This window comes from Ursus arctos, unplaced genomic scaffold (genome assembly GCF_023065955.2).
Source record: "Ursus arctos isolate Adak ecotype North America unplaced genomic scaffold, UrsArc2.0 scaffold_23, whole genome shotgun sequence".
Lineage (NCBI taxonomy): Eukaryota > Metazoa > Chordata > Mammalia > Carnivora > Ursidae > Ursus > Ursus arctos.
The window spans coordinates 32,554,095-32,573,732 of record NW_026622908.1 but is presented as its reverse complement, the minus strand read 5'-3'; the positions used below and the strand labels follow the sequence as shown (position 1 = coordinate 32,573,732).

The 19,638-nt window shown below is 46.5% G+C and overlaps 1 long non-coding RNA gene across 5 annotated transcripts in view; it reads right to left on the bottom strand.

Annotated features, from left to right (window-relative positions):
- LOC113264946 (uncharacterized) overlaps positions 1-19,638 on the bottom strand; it is an 87,202-nt gene that overhangs the window by 16,906 nt on the left and 50,658 nt on the right. For 3 of the 5 annotated variants that reach the window (XR_008961057.1, XR_007188976.2, XR_008961056.1), the window contains 3 exons: positions 5,624-5,814; positions 757-3,429; positions 242-437 (listed from right to left, as the gene is read on the bottom strand). This is a non-coding gene — a long non-coding RNA (uncharacterized LOC113264946). The remainder of the gene's footprint in view (positions 1-241; positions 438-756; positions 3,430-5,623; positions 5,815-19,638) is intronic. The other 2 variants (XR_008961058.1, XR_008961055.1) reach the window with 2 other exon arrangements.

Genomic DNA, 19,638 nt, shown 5'->3' with positions numbered 1-19,638 from the left:
ACACTGAAATTCAAGTTCCATTTTTGTCTGTCTTCTTCCCTGCTGTATTCCCCAGACCTACAAAAGTGCTGACACACCGCAGCTCTCAATAACTATATGTGGAATGAATGAATGGAAATGAATGTCAGCTTATTCGCAATTATTTGTACCAATCATTATCATCAATAAAGGTCACCAAACAAGATCACCATTATTCCATTACAGTGAGAATCAGAGAAAAGTTCAAAGTTTAAAACCTTACCTCATTCTGCAAATCTGCTTTTGGTTCATTAATACTTGAATAAACAGACTCTCAAAGCTCTGAGACCTCTACTGTTAGGGCAGGAAACTCTGTTAGCCATTGGGGCCGGGCAGGTGGCTGATAAGGTACATATGTGATTCAGGTGGGGCTGCTCGGGAGTCGTGAGAACCAAGGAAGCTGGGAACGCAATCCCCACCTATTGACATTAAAATCAAAATTAAAATTAAAGAGATCATCTCTGCTAGCCAAACACATCTCGAAACTGCATTTCCCTGATTCCAGATTCTAACTGTAAGTTTATCTTAGCATCCATTTGATCTTCCTGGTTTTAAAATATCCAAATATTAATATGACTCAGAGCCTCTCATTCTCCCACCACCCTGACATCAAAACTCCAGCTTCACAGGTCCTACAGTCAGCTCCAATTTTAGCTACCCTGTTCGGGGCTGCTTTGCTGCCCTTTTCACCACCCCCCCCCCCCGCACCCACCCAGAGTTCAGCTCAGGACAACTCACCAGTGTATTCCCGAAGCCTAGCAGAGGCCATGACACACAGGGATGAGTGAATGAATGAATGACTTGCTCAGAGGAGGCAGTCTTAAGGGCCCCCGGAAACTTCCTTGCCTCCATTATTCAATCTTCAACAGCCCCCAGGGAGGCATCTACTGTCCAGCTAGAGTCTCTCCCCAGGACTGTTTCTCCCCTGCTCCTCAAGGGCGAAGGTCCGTTAAGAAGACACCAATTCACCTCATTAAAGAGAACTACATCAGTGTTCTGTGTAGCCCACTGCGTCTGTGTAGAGATTGGGGTGACCTCACCCTCCTCCCCAAGGACAATAGGCAGGGACTTGCTTGTGTTTCTATGAAGGCCCATCCTCGTGAATTTTCCAAACAAAGAGATATGGCTCCAAAAGTGTGGAACCTTTACTCCTAGAAACGGAAACTGCCAGCATCCCTCCCTCTCCCCTCCGCCACCCCCTCCATAGCATTTTCTCATTTAAATAGAAAGAAGAAATTAAGTCCCCCCCTACGCTCTCTCTCTCACAAACACACACACACACACACACACCCACCCATGTATAGACGGGAAAGTGGAGCCTAGACAGACTTGAGTTCTAATCTTTACAGGCTGTGTGACCCTGAAGTTGCCTGAGCCTCTGCCTCCTCATCCTTGAAATGGAAAGAAAAATCAAGTGACCTGACCCGGTACTGGAAAGATTCAATGAGAGCCAAGCCTTCTCCTGATTTAGCCCCTCCTCCTCCCCCTCCCCCTCTGACCAGGTACTAGGTGGGACACACACACACACACACACACACACACACACCAGCCCCACCCCCACCTCCCAGATGTAGCCCGGTCCTGCACAGAGGCCCATTAAATTAGCTCTTGCCATTATCATGGCTCTTTCGGTTCAACCCCTGAATGCCAAGCCCCATACAGCAGCCCTCAATGCCCACCACCGGCCTGCCTCTCCAAGCAAAAGCACTCTGAAAAGCAAATCGCATGTAAGGACAGATGCGAGGGTGAGCGGCATAAACGAGAGCCAAACCTCAGCAGCGACTTCAGCGTCACACGCAGGCTCATGGCTGTTCCCCGCCATTGGCCCCACACCCTCATCGCCGCTCCCCCAGGCCATGCACCTGTAATATTCATGTCCTTGTTTGTGTGTGTGAGAGAGAGAGTGTGCGCACACAGGGGAGGGAGAGGCAGAGGCAGAGGGAGAATCTTAAGTAGGCTCTATGCCTGGCGCGGGGCTCCATCTCCTGACCCCAGATCATGACCTGAGCTGAAATCAAGAGTCCCACGCTTAACCAACTGAGCCACCAGGCATCCCCTGTCATAATCATTTTCACAGAAGCCTTAAAAGGTTGCTGCTCATTGACAAACACGGGAGTGGATATTTTCAGGGAATTTCTGCGGAACCATCACGGTGTGAAGACATCACAGAAAGCCCCTGCCAGTCCTGTGGCCTTGAAGACATCATCCAACCTTGTTTTTCCTGAGCCTGAGCCCCCGCAGCACCTGATGCTGACCCCAGTGGTAGCACGGAACTCTCAGTGTCTGGTTGCTTCTTGGTGCCTCACTAACCTGCCAGGGCCTGAAGGGTGGGGATTGGGTGCTTGGCACGAATAGGGCTGAATAAATACTGCTTGGCTGCAAATCTGAATACAAGCCATCCAGAGAGGTTTTCCCTTGCACCCCCATCCCTCCCTATCTAGGGGGAGGAGGGGCAGGGGACAAGGATGTAGGGGACAGGGGACTTCGAGACTTTCTCAATTTCCTCCAGAACTAAGTAAGCATCAAGGCCCCTGTAGGCCTGACAGCTCTTCCTCTTTCTCTTCGTCATTGACACAACAGCCCTTGACTCGAAGCCTTACGTGGCTGGGGAGGTGGGGGGACGGGGTGTCTGGAAAGATCAGAAGCCCGAGACAGCCTTAGAGTATAGGTTTGCTGCTAACCTGCTGCGTAACCTCAGGCAAGCGACCTGGGCATCTCCCTAAACCTCTGGTTTCTAAGCTGTGACGACAGGAAGCCAACGCTCACGGCACAACTACCCAGAGTTTAGACATACATTCACGTTGCTAACTCATTCGACCTATAAAATGAAGGCGTTGGACGATGTCATTTCTGAATTCCTAATGGGGAAGATTTCAGTAGCTGTGTTCCAAACCACTCCAACCTGGAGTGCCGGGAAGGGACAGTGACGTCACAAGCGAGCACAGGATATGGAGCCGGGCTGATGTGGCTTTCAGTCTATGGGTCTGTCACTTCCCGATTGTGCTGATGTTGAGCAACTCACATGGGCATTCAGAGCCTCAGTCCCCTCATCTACCAAATGGGAACAATAGTATCCCACTCGTAGGGCTGCCTAGAGGATAAAAGGAAATGGGGTACCTGGGAGCCTAGCATTGCACTCAGCACACAGTAGGGCTCAACCACGGTAGTTCCTGCCCCCTTCCCAAACTACTCAAAGAAGATGTGACAATCAGCCTTTATGCAAATTATTGCTGCTATTCCCTGAGGTCATTTGCTTGGGTCTGGACTGTGAGAAGGAAGCGGAAAGTTGCATCTGATGGTCTGAAGAGTGCTGATGACAAAGGTTTCACTTCTGCAGCCTTCGCTCCAAGGCAGTGGCGGATGGTCATGGATGCAGACCCCAGCAAAATCAGCCTTTCCCTCCAGACTCCGCTGCCCAAAAACAAATACATTTCTTTAAAAAAATATTTTTTTTAATTTTTAAAAAATTTTAAAAGGTCTCCCTTCACTGTGCTAAGTGTAGTCCAGAATCTGGGTCACCTTCTCTGTGATGCCCTCTCTGACACCCCACCCCAGCCCCATTTACAATCCCAGCCCTTCTCCCACCTCTAACAACTCCCCATTGCCCTTGCCTGCTTTACTTTTCTCCATAGCACTTACCACCACAGAACACACACGTGCACGCACATACACACACACGTGCACGCACACACTCAGCTGCACACACGGCACCTCAGTGTAAGTGCTGTGAGGGTTCAGAATGGCAGGGGCCGTGTTGGCTGCAAAGTCTCTGGTGCTGAGACCAAGACCTGCATTAGGTACTAAATAAAAGTTTGTTAAAAGAATGAATCGGGGCCTGAGCTAAAGCCAAGCTGGCAGTTCTGGCCAGATAATACTAAAATATCACCTGAGCCCCTCCTTTCAGTTTGCAAAGGCCTCTCACAGTATATGTTTGCTCTTGTGCAGAAGACTTTGTCTCTGCATTTTCTGGGTGAAGAAAGCTAACTCAGAGAGATGGAATGTTTCCGGAAGACAGAGGAAGCGCTGCTGGCCCCCTGGCCTTGGGCAAGTCACTTCCCGGCTCTAATCTCATTTTTTCTTTACATGTAGACTGGGTCCCATCTGGGGCTAAGACTTTTAAACTCTAAAATCCCCTGACCTGGTTGTTAACCCTTTAAAGACCGAGGCAAATGGTGTTATCCACAAACCCTAACTGCAAAATTAGGACGAGCTGCCACCTCGGCCTGTCTGAACCCATGTCCAGTTCTCTTTCAGACCCCAATCCACTGGGGGACAGTGGAGAAGAGGGGGAGAGCCACATGGAGACCTGGAAGAAAAGCGTTCTGGAGGGGCGCCTGGGTGGCTCAGTGGGTTAAGCATCTGCCTTCAGCTCAGGTCATGATCCCAGGGTCCTGGGATTGAGTCCCTCATCGGGCTCTCTGGTCAGTGGGGAGCCTGCTTGTCCCTCTCCCTCTACCTGCCACTCTGCCTATTTGTGCTCTCTCTCTCGGTCAAATAAATAAATAAAACCTTAAAAAAAAAAAAGGCATTCTGGACAAAAGGAACAGCAAGTGCAAAGGCCCTAATGTGGCAACAAGCTTCATGTGTTCTTGGGGTGAGACGGCCCATGTGGCCAAAGCAACATGAGCAAGGAAGAGGTTGGTAGGAAATGAAGTCAGGCAGGTGAGCAGGGGCCAGCTCAAACAGAGCCTGGTGAGGAGTTTGGATTCTGTGCTAAGCGTATGGGAAGCCATCCGAAGATGTTCAAAGGAGAGTGACATGGCCTGATAGATGTTTTAAAAGATGACTCTGGCTGTCGTCTGGCGAATGAACTGTGGCTAGTACAAGAAAAGAAGCAGGGGACCAGCTGGGAGGCTTTTGAAGAGTTAAGGTGAGGACAGCTGTGCCTTGAGGCAGGGGGTTGGCAGTGCAGATGGAGAGAAATGGGGAGATCACAGATGTTTCTGGAAGTAGAACTAATAAGACTAGGGTGCCTGGGTGGCTCAGTCAGTTAAGTGTCTGCCTTTGGCTCAGGTCATGATTCTGGAGTCCCAGGATCTAGCCCTGCATCGGGCTCCCTGCTCTGTAGGAAGCCTACTTCTCTCTCTCTCTCCCTCTGCCCCTCCCCCTGCTTGTACACTCTCTCTCTCTAATAAATAAATTAAAAAAAAAAAAAAAAAAAGAACTAACAAGACTAGCTGAAGGATTCGTTACAGGCTGACATAGGGTAGCAAGGAGAGGAGTTAAGATTTTAGCCCCACTCAGAGGATCATAGGGAAAGAGAGGAAAAAAGGAAACAAGATGAAACCAGAGAGGGAGACAAACCACAGAGACTCTTAATCTTAGGAAACAAACTGAGGGTTGCTGGAGAGGAGGAGGAGTGGGGGTATGGGGTAGCTGGATGATGGACATTGGGGAGGGTATGTGTTGTGGTGAGCGCTGTGTGTTGTCTAAGACTAATGAATCACAGACCTATACCCCTGGAAAAAATAATACTATATATGTTAATAATAATTTTTAAAAGATTATAGCCTCACTGCCTTCCCCCCCAAGACCTTATGCTTTTTCTCCCTATTTTCTCTCTACTCTCTCCTCTCTGCCTTCTCTTCACCATCTCCAAACCTACCCATTGCCACAGGTAATGCATGCCCCGCCATTTCTGCTTTCCTTGGTCCCAGGCATCTTCCTTCACTCAGTCTCTGGATCCTTGTGTGCATGCATCCATCAGCAGGTGCCAAGATAAATTCCTGCTTCGGCAGCTGTGTTCTGTACCCCTATTAGGTGATCCGTTCTTCAAGGGTAGGTATCCCAGCAAAGCTGTAGGACAGAATGGCATGTTAGCTATGAGCACAGCCAGAATCTCATTCGTTAGTGACGTTAACTAAGTTACTGATGTCTCTGAGCCTCAACCTCAGGTTGAAAAAAAAAAGCGGGGGGGGGGCCTGTGATTAAAGAGTTAACACATTTAGGGGCGCCTGGGTGGCACAGCGGTTAAGCGTCTGCCTTCGGCTCAGGGCGTGATCCCAGCGTTATGGGATCGAGCCCCACATCAGGCTCCTCCGCTATGAGCCTGCTTCTTCCTCTCCCACTCCCCCTGCTTGTGTTCCCTCTCTCGCTGGCTGTCTCTATCTGTGTTAAATAAATAAATAAATAAAAATCTTTAAAAAAAAAAAAAAAAAAAAAAAGAGTTAACACATTTAAGTGCTTAGTACACACAGTGCCTGGCATATAGTAAGCCTCCGAAGAATGATAGCTGTGGTTATTATCTGCAAGACAGTTGTGCTGCTTGTGACCATGACTTTGGGCAAGTGGTTTTCCCTCTTTAAGTCTCAGTTTGCTCATCTGTAAAATGGGATGTAGACAGAATTCAGCTCTAAGATTCTCAGTGCCTCTGTTCCATTTGTTAAGGCTTTAGAATCTACCTTGGGTAATGTTACCCAAAACCCTATGATGTGATTCGTTCTTCATAAGGCTGCACCGCCCTCTATTGGAGGTACTCTGCCAGCATTTGTCGGATCCTTAAATCAGCAGACACTTAGAAGCCCAGAGAGAGCCCCCTCGCCTATATTCTGGTAACAGTCTCTTCTTAAGTAACATCTCTCTCCATGTAGCTATGGATTATATTTACAAAAACAAAACAAAACAAAAAGTGGGTTTTCTGCACTTTAAAATTCTGTCCCTATTTTATTCCTTTTTTAGGTCCTTATAAGAATTTGAGCGTTTTTTTAATTAACTATTTATTTTGACATAATTTCAGACTCATGAAAAATTTGCAAGAAAATTATGCTATATCCTTCACCCAGATTCCTCAAATGTTAACACTTAACCTAATTTGCTTTATCATTTCCTCTCTGAGTCTCTGTTTCTCTTTCTCTGTGTCTCTGTCTCTGTTTCTCTTTCTCTGTGTCTCTGTCTCTGTCTCTCTCTGTGTATATATACACACATACACATACACATATATACATACATATATATCTAGTGCATATTTTTTCCTGAATCCTTGAGTCTAAATTAGACACAAAGCCCTTTTATCCCTCAATCCGTTATTAATGATGATATATTATTTTCAAATCTTCAGACTTTATTCAAATTTTCAAATTATTTCCATAATCTCTAGAGCAGAAGAAAATCCACATTCCATTTTACATTCAGTTGTCATGTCTCCTTAGTTTCCTTTACTCTGGAATAGTTTCAAAAATTTTCTTTGTCTTTTAAGACATCGACATTTTTAAAGAATTCAGGCCAGACATTTTGCAGAACGTTCCTTTATTTGGATTTGCTGGATGTTTCCTAATGATTAGATCCCAGCTATGCATTTTTGGCAGCAATACCACACAAAATTTAGGCTTTTTTCAGTCTAAAAAAAAGCAGTGTGTATTTAGGAAAGATATGCAATAATGATATAGAAAATTGTACAATTATTTATGTGTTTATATAAGCAAACACTTGGGGAGCTTTCCAAAATACTGGGGGGCGCCTGGGTGGCTTAGTCGGTTGAGCGTCCGACTCTTGATTTTGACTCAGGTCATGATCTCAGGGTCCTGGAATCAAGCCCCTTGTCGGCTCTGTGCTCAGTGGGGAGTCTGCTTAAGGTTCTCTCTCCCCCCCCCGCCCTTTCTCTAACACATGGGCTCCCTCCCCCACCCTCTGTAAAATGAAACAGGGGCACCTGGGTGGTGCAGTCGATTGAGTGACTGACTCTTGGTTTCGGCTCAGGTCCTGATCTCAAGGTGGTGAGATCAAGTTCTACAGAGGTCTCCATGCTCAGTGGGGAGTCTGCTTGGGATTCTCTCTCCCCCTCCCTGCCCCTCCTGCTTGTGGTCTCTCTCTCTCTCTCAAAAATAAATAAATATTTTTTAAAAATAAGATAAATCTCCTTAGGGGCACCTGGGTGGCGCAGTCGTTAAGCATCTGCCTTCGGCTCAGGGCGTGATCCCGGCTTTCCAGGATCAGGTCCCACATCAGGCTCCTCCACTGGGAGCCTGCTTCTTCCTCTCCTACTCCCCTGCTGTGTTCCCTCTCTCGCTGGCTGTCTCTCTGTCAAATAAATAAATAAAATATTAAAAAAAATAAGATAAATCTCCTTAAAAGATTAAAAATAAAATAAAAATACTGATGCCCAGCCCCATCCCTAGAAATGTTCCTAAAATTAGGATGTTTTTTGAGTGTTAGTATTTTTTTTTAATTCTCCTGGTGCTTCTACCGTGCAGTCCGAGTTGAGAGCCATTGATTTCTACTCTGCTAACTCCAAAAGGAACATTAACAAGTTACAGAGATCCATAAAAGTACGGTAAGATAAACTGGGAGAAGGGGAAGGACCCTCAAAAGGAGAAGGACAAGGATGAAGTCTCATAAGCTTGCTTTGAGTGGGCCATAAATTTGCTCTAACAAACAACATGAAGATAGTGGAATGATGGGAAAGGCAGAAATCCAATTTTAAATGATATACACAAGATAAACTTACATAGCATCTAGAAAAAAAATAGAAGTGTCAGAGGTTGCATTTGAATGGTAGCATTATGGGTGATCTTCCCTGTTTCCATATTTCTCTTTATTTTCAAATTCTCCCTTAAAGACTCTGAGGTCCTTTTTATAATGTTTAAAATGTTTTCAAAATATCAGTATAATTAAAATAATTTTCTTTCGTGCAGCATTTCTTTGGCAAAGCTCACATTATAATAGCAAGGCAATGATGACCACTTGCTTGCATGTGTCACGTATCATGCTCTAAGCTTTACACAGAGTCTCTCTTAATGCTTATAGCTAATCTTTGAGGCAGGTACTATTATTAACCCCATTTCTTTTTTTTTTTAAGATTTTATCTATTTCTTTGAAAGAGAGAGAGAGCACAAGCCAGGGAGAGGGGCAGAGAGAGAGAGAGAGAGAGAAGCAGATTCCCCACTGAGCAAAGAGCCTGACATGGGGCTTGATTCCAGGACCCTGAGATCATGACTTGAGCCTAAGGCAGACACTTAACCAACTGAGCCACGCAGGTGCCCCTATTAGCCCCACTTCACAAGACAAAGAAGCTGACTCAGAAAGGTTAAGTCACTTGCCCAAGCCCAGACAACTTCCAAGGATCAGAACAATCATTTTACTCGAAAGCTTAACATTTCACTCTAAGAACAGCAATATCTAATCGCTAGGTGAAATAAGTACTCTTACGCAAACCCTGCTAAATTCAGCTATTTCACAGCTTGTTTGTTAAAGGCTATTTTCCATATCAGATGAACGTTAAATTTGAAAAACACCTTGTTATGCTTTGCTTAGTCGCTTTGAAAATAGAATGAAAATTCTTGCCATACTTGGGTTAGTAGCTTTCCACCAACATTTAGCCATGTGCTTTTCTAAGGGGAAAAAAAAAAAAAGCAAATGTACAAAATAAATTACAGTAGCCAGGCAATATTCAGTAATTTCATTTATAATACGGATTTTACACATGATGCAAACATTTCTAGAACAGAGTCATTCTTCAAAAGGAACTCAAAGAATGTCTTTAATGTTTTCCCCATGCATTGAGACCAAACATTTTTACTGAGATATCTCTAAAAAGCTCAGGAATAGGAAAACAAAATGTAAAAGTCTGGTTTGGTTTAGTGTAGTTGAGTTTTAATGCTTTTGTTTCTAAGAAAAAGAATTGGAAAAATATGTGGGCTTTTCCACTGGGAGTTCTAGAACCAGCACAGGGCCGGGGGGAGGGGGGGTCAGAAGATCTGGGTCCTGGTTAAGTCACTTCTCCTCTCTGGGTTTTTAATGTCTTTGTTTATAAAATGAAGAGTTTGGACCAGACCATCTGCTAAGGTAACCCCCAGCTCAAAAATTCATGATTTTCCAACTGGATTGTCCTGCATTGTTCTTAATTACCAGACTCTAATGAATGACCCAAATGGCAGCCCTCCCTTAGGTCCGGGCAGTCCCGAGAGAGTGCCAGGGCCTTGTTGGAAACACGAGAGAAATGAGTCAAGGCAGCTTTCTCCCTGTCCACCCTCCATCCACTGAGGCTGCTCTCAGCTCCAGTAAGATAGAGGCCCCTGCAAGAAAAGAGAAAAACAGAAAGGAAATGGAATATCTGCATTGAGAGAAGAGGAAGAAAACAGTGGAGGAGGAGAAGGGAAGGAAAGATCCCTTTTTGTTAAGGATTTTCATATATTTAACCATCCCAACCATCAAAGTCTATGTAATATATGCTTGTATTCCAAATCGGATACAGTAAATTTAGATCTGTAAAGATTCCTTTAAAAAGTACTGCGTTTATTTAAAATTCTCCCAAATGTTTTTCATTAAAGGAAAAGCTTTTTCATCCCATCACTCATAGTTTCTAGAGCTGTGCCGTCCAATATGGTAGCTACTAGCCACCTGTGGCTATTTAGATGTAAATTTAAATTAATGAAAATTACATTGTGTTTAAAAATCAGCCCCTGGATCACACTAACCACGTATCAAGTGCTCAAAGCCACATGGGGCTAGTGGCTACTGTCCTGGGCAGTGCAGACATAGAATATCTCAATTACTGAAGAAAACTCTATTGAGCAGCACTGGTCTAGAGTGTTTGATTAAGGGAAAATGGAGTTGGGAACATGTGACAGAAAATTAGACAATGGGAGGACGAGAGTGATACGGTCAACTGTTAGCAATTATGATAATTATAATAGTTCCAACTATTGAGTTAAGCAATTTATATGCATCCTGTCACTCCTTAAAACACCCTCATGAGGGGCGCCTGGGTGGCTGTCGTTAAGTGTTTGCCTTCAGCTCAGGTCATGATCCTAGGGTCATCCCTCCCAGGGGCTCCCTGCTCAGTGGGGAGCCTGCTTCTCCCTTTCCCACTCCCCCTGCTTGTGTTCCCTCTCTCACTGTCTCTGTCAAATAAATAAATAAAATCTTTTTAAAAAAAATTTTTTTAAAAGCACCCTCATGAGGTGGATACACATATTATCCCTATTTTACAAATGGTAAAACTGAGGTTTAAAGAGATAAAATTGCCCAAGGGCAAGAGCAAGCAGTTAAAGCCAGTCTATCCAGCACCACAGTCCATGGCTTATTGCCTTCTCACCTCAAGCTGAAGGGGCAAGACAGACCTCCAGCTGGTTGCAGTAGGTGTTGTGATAGTCATCCTGTCCGCACTGTCCTAGGCACTGGGGACACCATCGCCCAAGCACCCCACCCTTGGGGCAGGTGAGAGACAACCGAGTAGTAAAAATTAATCGCTTCAACCAGTGACTAAGGCAAAGAAGTTAACAGAACAGGCTAACACGGTGGACATCGATGGGGAAGCGGCTCCTTGAGGCACTGGGCAGGGGAGGGATGACATCTGCACTGAGACCCGAATGAGGAGAAGGAACCAGCCAGAGGGAGAGTGGAGGCATTGACAGCGCAAATGCCGAGTCGAGGCAGGGCTGTAGCTTGGTGAGCTAGAAGTGACCAGCACGGCCCCAGCTGGTGAGAAGCAGAGGAAAGCACGGGGCGCATTAAGTGGAGGGCCAGCTGTCCCTGCCTCAGGAATAGTCACCTCAGCTTCTGGGTGAGAAAAGAAAACCCAGGGGCACCTGGGTGGCTCAGTTGGTTAAGCATCTGCCTTCAACTTAGGTCATGATCCCGGAGGCCTGGGACTGCGCCCCGAGTAGGGTTCCCTGCTCACTGGGGAGTTTGCTTCTCCCTCTCCCAATGACCCTCCTTCTGGCTTGTGCTCTCTCTCCCTCAAATAAATAAATAAGATCTTTTAGGAGCAAAAGAAAAGAAAACCCAGAGGGCCCGCAGGCAACTCTCCTCATTCATCTGTACTCTGGCCGCCCCGGTGGGCCATCTTTTCATCTGGCCCTAATTGATGCCCACTCTTCTAACTGGCCTCCTGCTTCCACTGTGGCCCCTGGAGTCTGTCTCTACTCAGCAGCCACAATGACCCTGTTACTCTCCAAGAGCAAAGAGTAAAAGACAAAGGCATTGAGATGGCTTGCGAGGCCCTAAGTGTTCTGCTCCCTGCCATTCTCCTGACCGGCTCTCCTCTGGCCTTCTCCTGTGCACTCCACACCAGCTACACTGGCCCCTTGCTGTCCCCAAACACATCAGACCCACTCCAGCCTCTGGGCTGCTCAGCTGGAATGCCCTTCCCCCAGTTCACTGCATAGTTCACTCTCTGACCTCCTTAAGGTTTGGCTCTGATACCTTCTCCACGAAACCTTCTCTGACCACCATATTCCAAATCAAAACCCTCTTATTTGCTTTACTTTTTTCCCTATCACTTATCCCCTGCTAACATGACATGTTTTCTCCTGCAGTTCTTGAATGCATTTAGACTATATATTTCTATTTCCCATCTTATCCTTTCCATGACAGCAGGAGGAGTCTTTGCCTTGTTCCCTGCTGCATCCTTGGATAAATGCAGAATGAACACTGAGCTCCACCCTCTTAGGGGTCCTCTTCCAGATTTGAGGGCCTATCCCCTGGCACAGTAAATGTGACAGAACCCCCTTCTCCCTATGACCCCCTGATTTTTGTTATTAGTCACAGATGACTGATCCAATAAGATGATTTTTTTTTTTTAATATTTAAACCTGTGACACCTTCCAGTTAAAAATTTAACCAGGCCCCTGCAGGCCTTTCCCCAGCCTAAGACACAGACCCTATGAAGACCAGCACCAGCCAACAGAAATATAATGCAAACCACATATGCAATTTTAAATTTTCTGGTAGCCACATTGAAAAAGTAAAAAAGAAACAGATGAAATTAATGTTACTACTATATTTTAACTCAGTATATCCAAACATCATCATTCCAACATGTAATCAATACAAAAATTATTAGTAAGATATTTTATGTTTCCGGGACACCTGGGTGGCTCAGTCGGTTGGGCATCTGCCTTCAGCTCAGGTCATGATCTCCGTGTCCTGGGATTAAGCCCCACATCAGGCCTCTCTGCTCAGTGGGGAGCCTCTTTCTCCCTCTCCCTCCACCTCTCTGCCCTGCTTGTGATCTCTCTCTTGCTCGATCTCAAATTAATAAATAAAATCTTTTTTTAAAAAAAGATATTTTATGTTGTCTTTTAATACAAAGACTTCCAAGTTCAAGATGTATTTTATACCTAAAGCACATCTCCACTTGAACCAGCCACACTTCAAGTGCTCTAGCCATATGTGGTTAGTGGCCACAGCACAGCTCTGTGGGTTCTGGAAGAGAGGCTATGGGTACGTAGTGGCCAAGCAGGAGCTTTGGACCTCTGTCCGAAAGGGCTGCTAAAAATCTCACATGGGCAGAAGCTCCAGAAGCAAGTAAGCCTCGTTCTCTCTCATTCCCTCAGGCCCTGCCACAGGTCACTTAGGCTCATGGTTCTCCCTTGGGTGCTGTGGGTTCCTGATCCTTCTGGGTCTCTTCCACATCAAGGCATCCCCCCCCCCTCCCAGGGACACACCAGACTCTGCACTGGGGAGAATCTGGGGTCAGCCCCCTCCACCCAGGGGAGGAATGCAGGAACCAGACCCTCTCTCCCAGCAGCCCAGGGAAGAAATGCATGCAGAGGGCTCCGTCTCCCAGACAGGAGCCGTATGCCCAGCCCTAAAAACGGAAGGAGAAGGGGAAAACTGGCCCTTCCGCTGGAATTTCTGTTCATGCTTCTTTCCAGGAAAAAAAAAAAAAAATTCTGAAGCAATTTTGGCTTCCCTCTCTCCCAAGTCAGGACAGTTGACCGGTTCCCAGGGTGAAGTTACTTGGATTCAGCCCCCCTGCTCATAAAGCTCTTTCCCCGAAGACTCTGCCATATGGTCTTGTTTTGCATGCGAGGCTTGCCGCAGCCTCAGTCTGGGCCGCCCCGTCTCTCAGACTCCCACCCACTTACTGTATTTTTATCAACCTCCCCTAACCCCACACGCTCGCTTCTGCCTTTTCCTCCACCCCATCAGGCTCTGCTGTGGTTTTTGATGATTTCCCCTTTGTTTAATCATTCTGGTGAAATAGGACCCAAAATAGAAAACAAGAGAGTGCTGACTTGGATGGGAAATAGACCCGCTAGAACAAGTTCAAGTAACAACAATGTGCTAATCGCCATCTCCTGAGCATCGCCAGCTCGCCCATTTATGGCCAGAGTGTCATCTTACAAACCAGGGCAGCACTTTTACTCTGCCGGGACAACACGTGTGTGTGTGTGTGTGTGTGTGTGTGTGTGTGTGTGTGTGTTGAAGGCCTACTACGGACAAGGCTCTATCGTGCCAGGCTCTAGGGGAGAGACAGAAGTGGGCATGGGTGTCAAGGCTTCTGCCCCCAAGGACATTGTAGAGAATAAAGACAATGGCTGCCCTGCCCTGAAGGCTTTAAATCAGGCTGTCAGGGGGGTGGGAAGGCTTCACGGGGGAGGGGCACTCAAGCTGGAACTGGAAGGACTGCCTGCATTGCTGCTGGAAAGGACAAGGACGGAGGAAAGCGAGCATAGAGGCAGGAAATGGGAGGGAAGCACTCACTCAACACAGCAGCCAGCTTCTGCCAGGTCAGGGGGGCCAGTGCCAGACTGATGGCTCAACCTGTTTAATATCATCCTTACATGAAGGAAGGATGAGCAGCTTCCATGCCCAGGTCACCCATCAGCATTTCCTTCGCTTCAGTGTTCTGAGCTCTGAGAGCATCCACATCAGAAGGCTGAAGGAAGGGAGACTAAAGAACAGAAGGACAATCTGGGTCCTCACAGCTGAGCCGCCACCACTCTGGGACCCTCCACAAGACTCAGCATCACCAGGCTGCGGGCCACCTGGACTCGATGACAAGCTTAGCCCAGGTGGCTTGAGTTACAAAGACTGAGGCCTTCCCAGATCCAGCCCCAGGCTGCTGCTCCCTGCTCTGTCCTCTTCAAACAGTATGAGGGGCCACCCTCCTGTGGAGTGGATACTTAAAGATTATTTTCTCTTTTGCAAAAACAGAATATAGAGAGAGGACAAAAGAAAACGTCCCCAACCCCTCCACCCCGCAAAGTATTGCCTGCTCTGAGGCAACCAACCAATTGACGGGGGAAAGTCTGAAAGAGCTTTTACAAATCACACAAATTCAAAATGAGAGGCTTATTTTTATCGCGTCTGGAACCATCCCTCCAAGTACAGCTCAGTGATCCAAGGGAGGCCATTCCTGGTCCCCATTTAAGTGGTGGCCTCCGCACACGCTCCATCACATCACCTGAGTTTGAAATGTTTTTAAGATTTATTTATTTATTTGAGAGAGAGAGAGAGAGAGATGGGGGAGGGGCAGAGGGAGGGAGAGAATCTTCAGCAGACTCCCTGCTGAGTGCAGAGCCCGACGTAGGGCTCGATCTCATGACCCCAAGATCATGACCTGAGCAGAAATCAATAGTCGGCCGACGCTTAACTGAATGAGCTGCCCAGGCACCCCTGAATTTTTTTTTTAATAGCATTGATCACGATCTGAAATTCTCTTGTTCATTCATTTGGCTTCTTGTTGATCACAGGGGTCCTCCCTCAGCCCCCAACCAAACCGCGTCCCCAGAAGAGCAGGGTCTGTCATGGCACAGGAGTATCCCCAGTGTTTTGCAACAGTGTTATCATGAAGTGGTTACTCCGCAAGTACTGGCAGAAATTCAGAGGGCTGAATGGTAGTATCCATTAGATCTAGAAATGCACATGCCCTCCTCTCGGAAAATGAAACTGGTAGTGAATCTGACTTCCATTTTCCTTCAAGGAACTAAGAGAAGCTCTGAACCTCACTTGTCAAAACAGTTTATTACACCACTGTTTGTAATAACAAAAGCCTGGAAGAACCTAAATGTCCATGTGGTTAAATAAATTACGATACAGTTACACAAGGACGATACTATGCATACTTATGAAAGAACAAGGAAGCTCTTTGTGAACTGATAGAGAAAGATTTCCTGGATATAAGCTTCAGTGAAAAGAGCAAAGTACAGGACAGTGTTAAAGTATGCAATCACTGGTCAGAGGAAAAAAATGGGGTGGGAGGGTGTGTTCATATGTGCTCACTTATGCAAACAGTATTTCTACCAGGGTGCAAAAAAAATGTCTACCTGCAGGGGTGGGGAACTCGATTACTTGGGAGGGTAACAATTTTTCATAAACCTTTTTGTAAATTTGGAGTTTTGAACCATTAGAATGTATTACCTATTCAAAAATAAAATCAATTAAATCCACAACCATATTCATTTATTTAAAATATCTATTGATTGAATAATTACTTAGTTTCCCTTGGTGGCTTTCAGGAAGCAGAAGCCAGTGTCCCCTCCCATTCTCACTCAAGGTCACACTCCTAAACCTGCCTTTGCTCTTCCCCCCCTGTAAAATAAGGCCACATTCCTGAAGGTGGGGCCCCTGAAGGAGGTTGTGTCACTTGCTTGCTGTAGGTGTGTGAAGGACAGGTAAACAGTAGCATGTGGTGGCAACAGGAATTCCCTCCGTGCCAGTGTGTTCCTGTAAACAATAAAAGAATGTCATCATGCTTACCTTCTAGGGAGTTTTCCAAAAACAACTTTCCTGCTTCCTTAAGCAACTAGATAAAAAAATAAATAAACTTGGCTCTGCTCTGACTCAACTGGCTCAGCTGGAAACCATGGAGTCTGGGGAAATTTTTTTTTTTTAAGATTTTATTTATTTATTTGAGAGAAAGAGAGTACGGGGGAGGGGGATGCAGAGGCAGAGGGACCAGCAGACACCCCACTGAGCAGGGAGCCCAATGTGGGGCTCAATCTCAGGACCCAAAGATCACAACCTGAGCCAAAGCCAGACCCTTTTAACCAACTGAGCCACACAGGTACCCCAGTCTGGGGAAATTTCTGGGTAAAGAAGCAGCAGTAGGCTCTTGAGTGAGTGTTATATACTGGCAGTATCGTTCTTGAACTGATGGAAAAAGGGCCTCTTGGAAGCTACAGTGTCCACAAACAGCAGGGCCAGCCCAGGAAATCCAAGCTAATCTCCTAACCTGGCTCTGAAGGCAGCATGCAGGGTCAGCTTCATAGGTAAGCCCCCCTCACTTAGAAGGGTCTTTGCACCTGTTTTAATGCTCTACTGTCACAATCTTGACATTCTTTTTTTTTTTTTTAAAGATTTTATTTATTTATTCGACAGAGATAGAGACAGCCAGCGAGAGAGGGAACACAAGCAGGGGGAGTGGGAGAGGAAGAAGCAGGCTCCCAGCAGAGGAGCCTGATGCGGGGCTCGATCCCACAACACCGGGATCATGCCCTGAGCCGAAGGCAGACGCCCAACCGCTGTGCCACCCAGGCGCCCCATAATCTTGACATTCTTAATAAATCTTTAACAAGTGGCCCATATTTGCATTTTGTACTAGGCCCTACAAATGACATAGTCAGGCCTGCGGGGAATTATCACAAAAATCCTTGTCATCTCTTATTGTTTGTTGTGAAAAATACAGTGTTCTCATTCACCAGTGTACCTGCTTTTATCAGATCCCTTTCTGAAAATCATTTTAGGAGAGCTTCAGAGTCCAGGTACCTGTGGCCATGTGGGAAGGCAAGGGCATGCAAGCTCAAGGTCAAGGGACAGGGCAGGCCACTCTCTACCAACTTTGGAAGAGCCAGTCACTGCCAGCATTTGTCTTCATTCCTGGCTCACACGAGGTGCCTAGAATTACTGGTTTACAGTGTAGCACCTTTGAGGAAAATCCAAAGAAGTCACAGGGACAGGCCTCTAATTTTTTTTGCATTTGTTCTTTAATTCCAAAAATATTCATTGAGCACATACGTGCTGGGCATGCAACAGGAAGGCACCTTGGCTGCCGTCATGAGCTTACAGCATGGCAGAGCTAGGCAATAAGCAACTAAATGAACACAATGAGAAATATGAATTGTGATAAGTGCTGTGGAGGAAACAGATGCAGAGAGAGAGGGAAACTGGTGGGTGGTGGGGACTACTTGGATAGAGTCATCAGGGCCAGCTTCCAGTTGCTCAGTTTACCAACCTGATATGGCACTTGTGTGCAAAATAACAAGGTTTAGTATAAATGCCCGACAAGTGTCAGACACGTGCCTTGTGGAAGGGCTCATGCTCACTGAATGAGAAGTATTAATCTTTTCTCAGGAGCACTGAGCCCCTGAAACACACTGGCCTGGAAGGCAGGAGCCCGCAGTCAGTGGGCCCTCCATCTACCTGAGACTTGAGGGTTTACAAAGCACATTCATACCTGTCTTCTCATTCTTAACAACTTTTGAGACCAAGCGGCGAGTATCAACTCCACCTTCTATAAGGAGGTTTAGAGGGGCTCATCGAATTTGCCTAGGTCACACAGGTAATAAGGAGTCAGGAAGGCTAGCTGATGCCAAGTCTCTCTGAGGCTCGTCCTAGTAAGCCATGTCATAACACGTCGGGGACCTCCCATGTTTAAAAGAAGCTGCCTTCCTTTCTGAGATATCACGGGAAAGGCACAGGGAGGGCCCCCGCTGCCTGTGACCCCGCCCAGAACCACAGCCTAGTAGAGTTCCAAGGGCCCACAAAGATCCTAGCCAGTCTCCTCATTTTATAGCTGAAGAAAACACAGACTCACAGAGGGAAGGCAGTTCATGGCAGAACAGGACTAAAACCCAAATCTCCAGCCCAGATCTCTTTCCATTTCACTCAAGACATTCTGGATTTGGCTCACTTCCATCTACAGAAAGGTTAGCCCTTGAGCTAGGAAAACTTTGCGAGAAAGAAGAGTTAACCAGAACTAAAATGTAAAGGCTTGCCTGGCAACTAGAAGGGTGGCTATGTGTGCTTTTGCCACCTGGCACCCATTTTACCCTTTCTTTTTTAAAGATTTTATTTATCTATTTATTTATTTGAGAGAAAGGGCGATAATGAGAGAGAGCACAAGTAGGCAGGAAGGGCAGAGGGAGAAGCAGACTCCCCGCTGAACAGGGAGCCCCACGCAGGATTTGATTCCAGGACCCTGCGACCATGACCAGAGCAGAAGGCAGACGTTTAACCACTGAGCCACCCAGGCACCCCCATTTTACCCGTTTTTCTGGTGTTCCTCGTCCTCAGGCTTCCCCTTGGAGGACAGCTCACATCCCCTAGTCAGGCTCTGCACGTGGGTGGAATTATTTCCAGGAGCTCCAGTCACTTCCTGATTTGGGGGTGGGCACGTGACTCAGGGTTGGCCAATCAGAGCATCACATTTTTCTGGCCATGGTGATTGGCTCAGGAATAGACATGTGACCTAAGCTCAGCCATTCATGTTTTCTCCCGCCAGAACCCTCAATCTTGACAGCAGGGCTGGAGCAGGAGATGTAGCTGGAGCTTATCCATTCCTGCTGCAGCAGCCTGTGCTTTTCAGCCTAAGTCTTTAGCTTTCTCAACCATTCATCCTAACTGAAGACCCCTCTGCAACCCTTTTGAAATGGTAGTTAGGAAATCAAGCGATGATATGGTTTCTCTTATCTCCTGACAACTCTTTTACTGACAGGTCGCAGCTCTGGTCTTGAATAGTTACGTGGAAAATGAGACCCAATGCACGAAAATTCAGTGGACACAAAGTCTTTTCATGATTCCTTTAAGTCAGTGATTCTCTGTGTGAGGTCCCTAGATCAGCAGCAGCAACAGCAACAGCCTCTGGGAACTTGTTAGGAATGCAAATTCTCAGGTCCCACCCCAGACTCGAGGCATTAGAAACTCTGGGGGAGAGGCAGCAGTCTGGATTTTTCA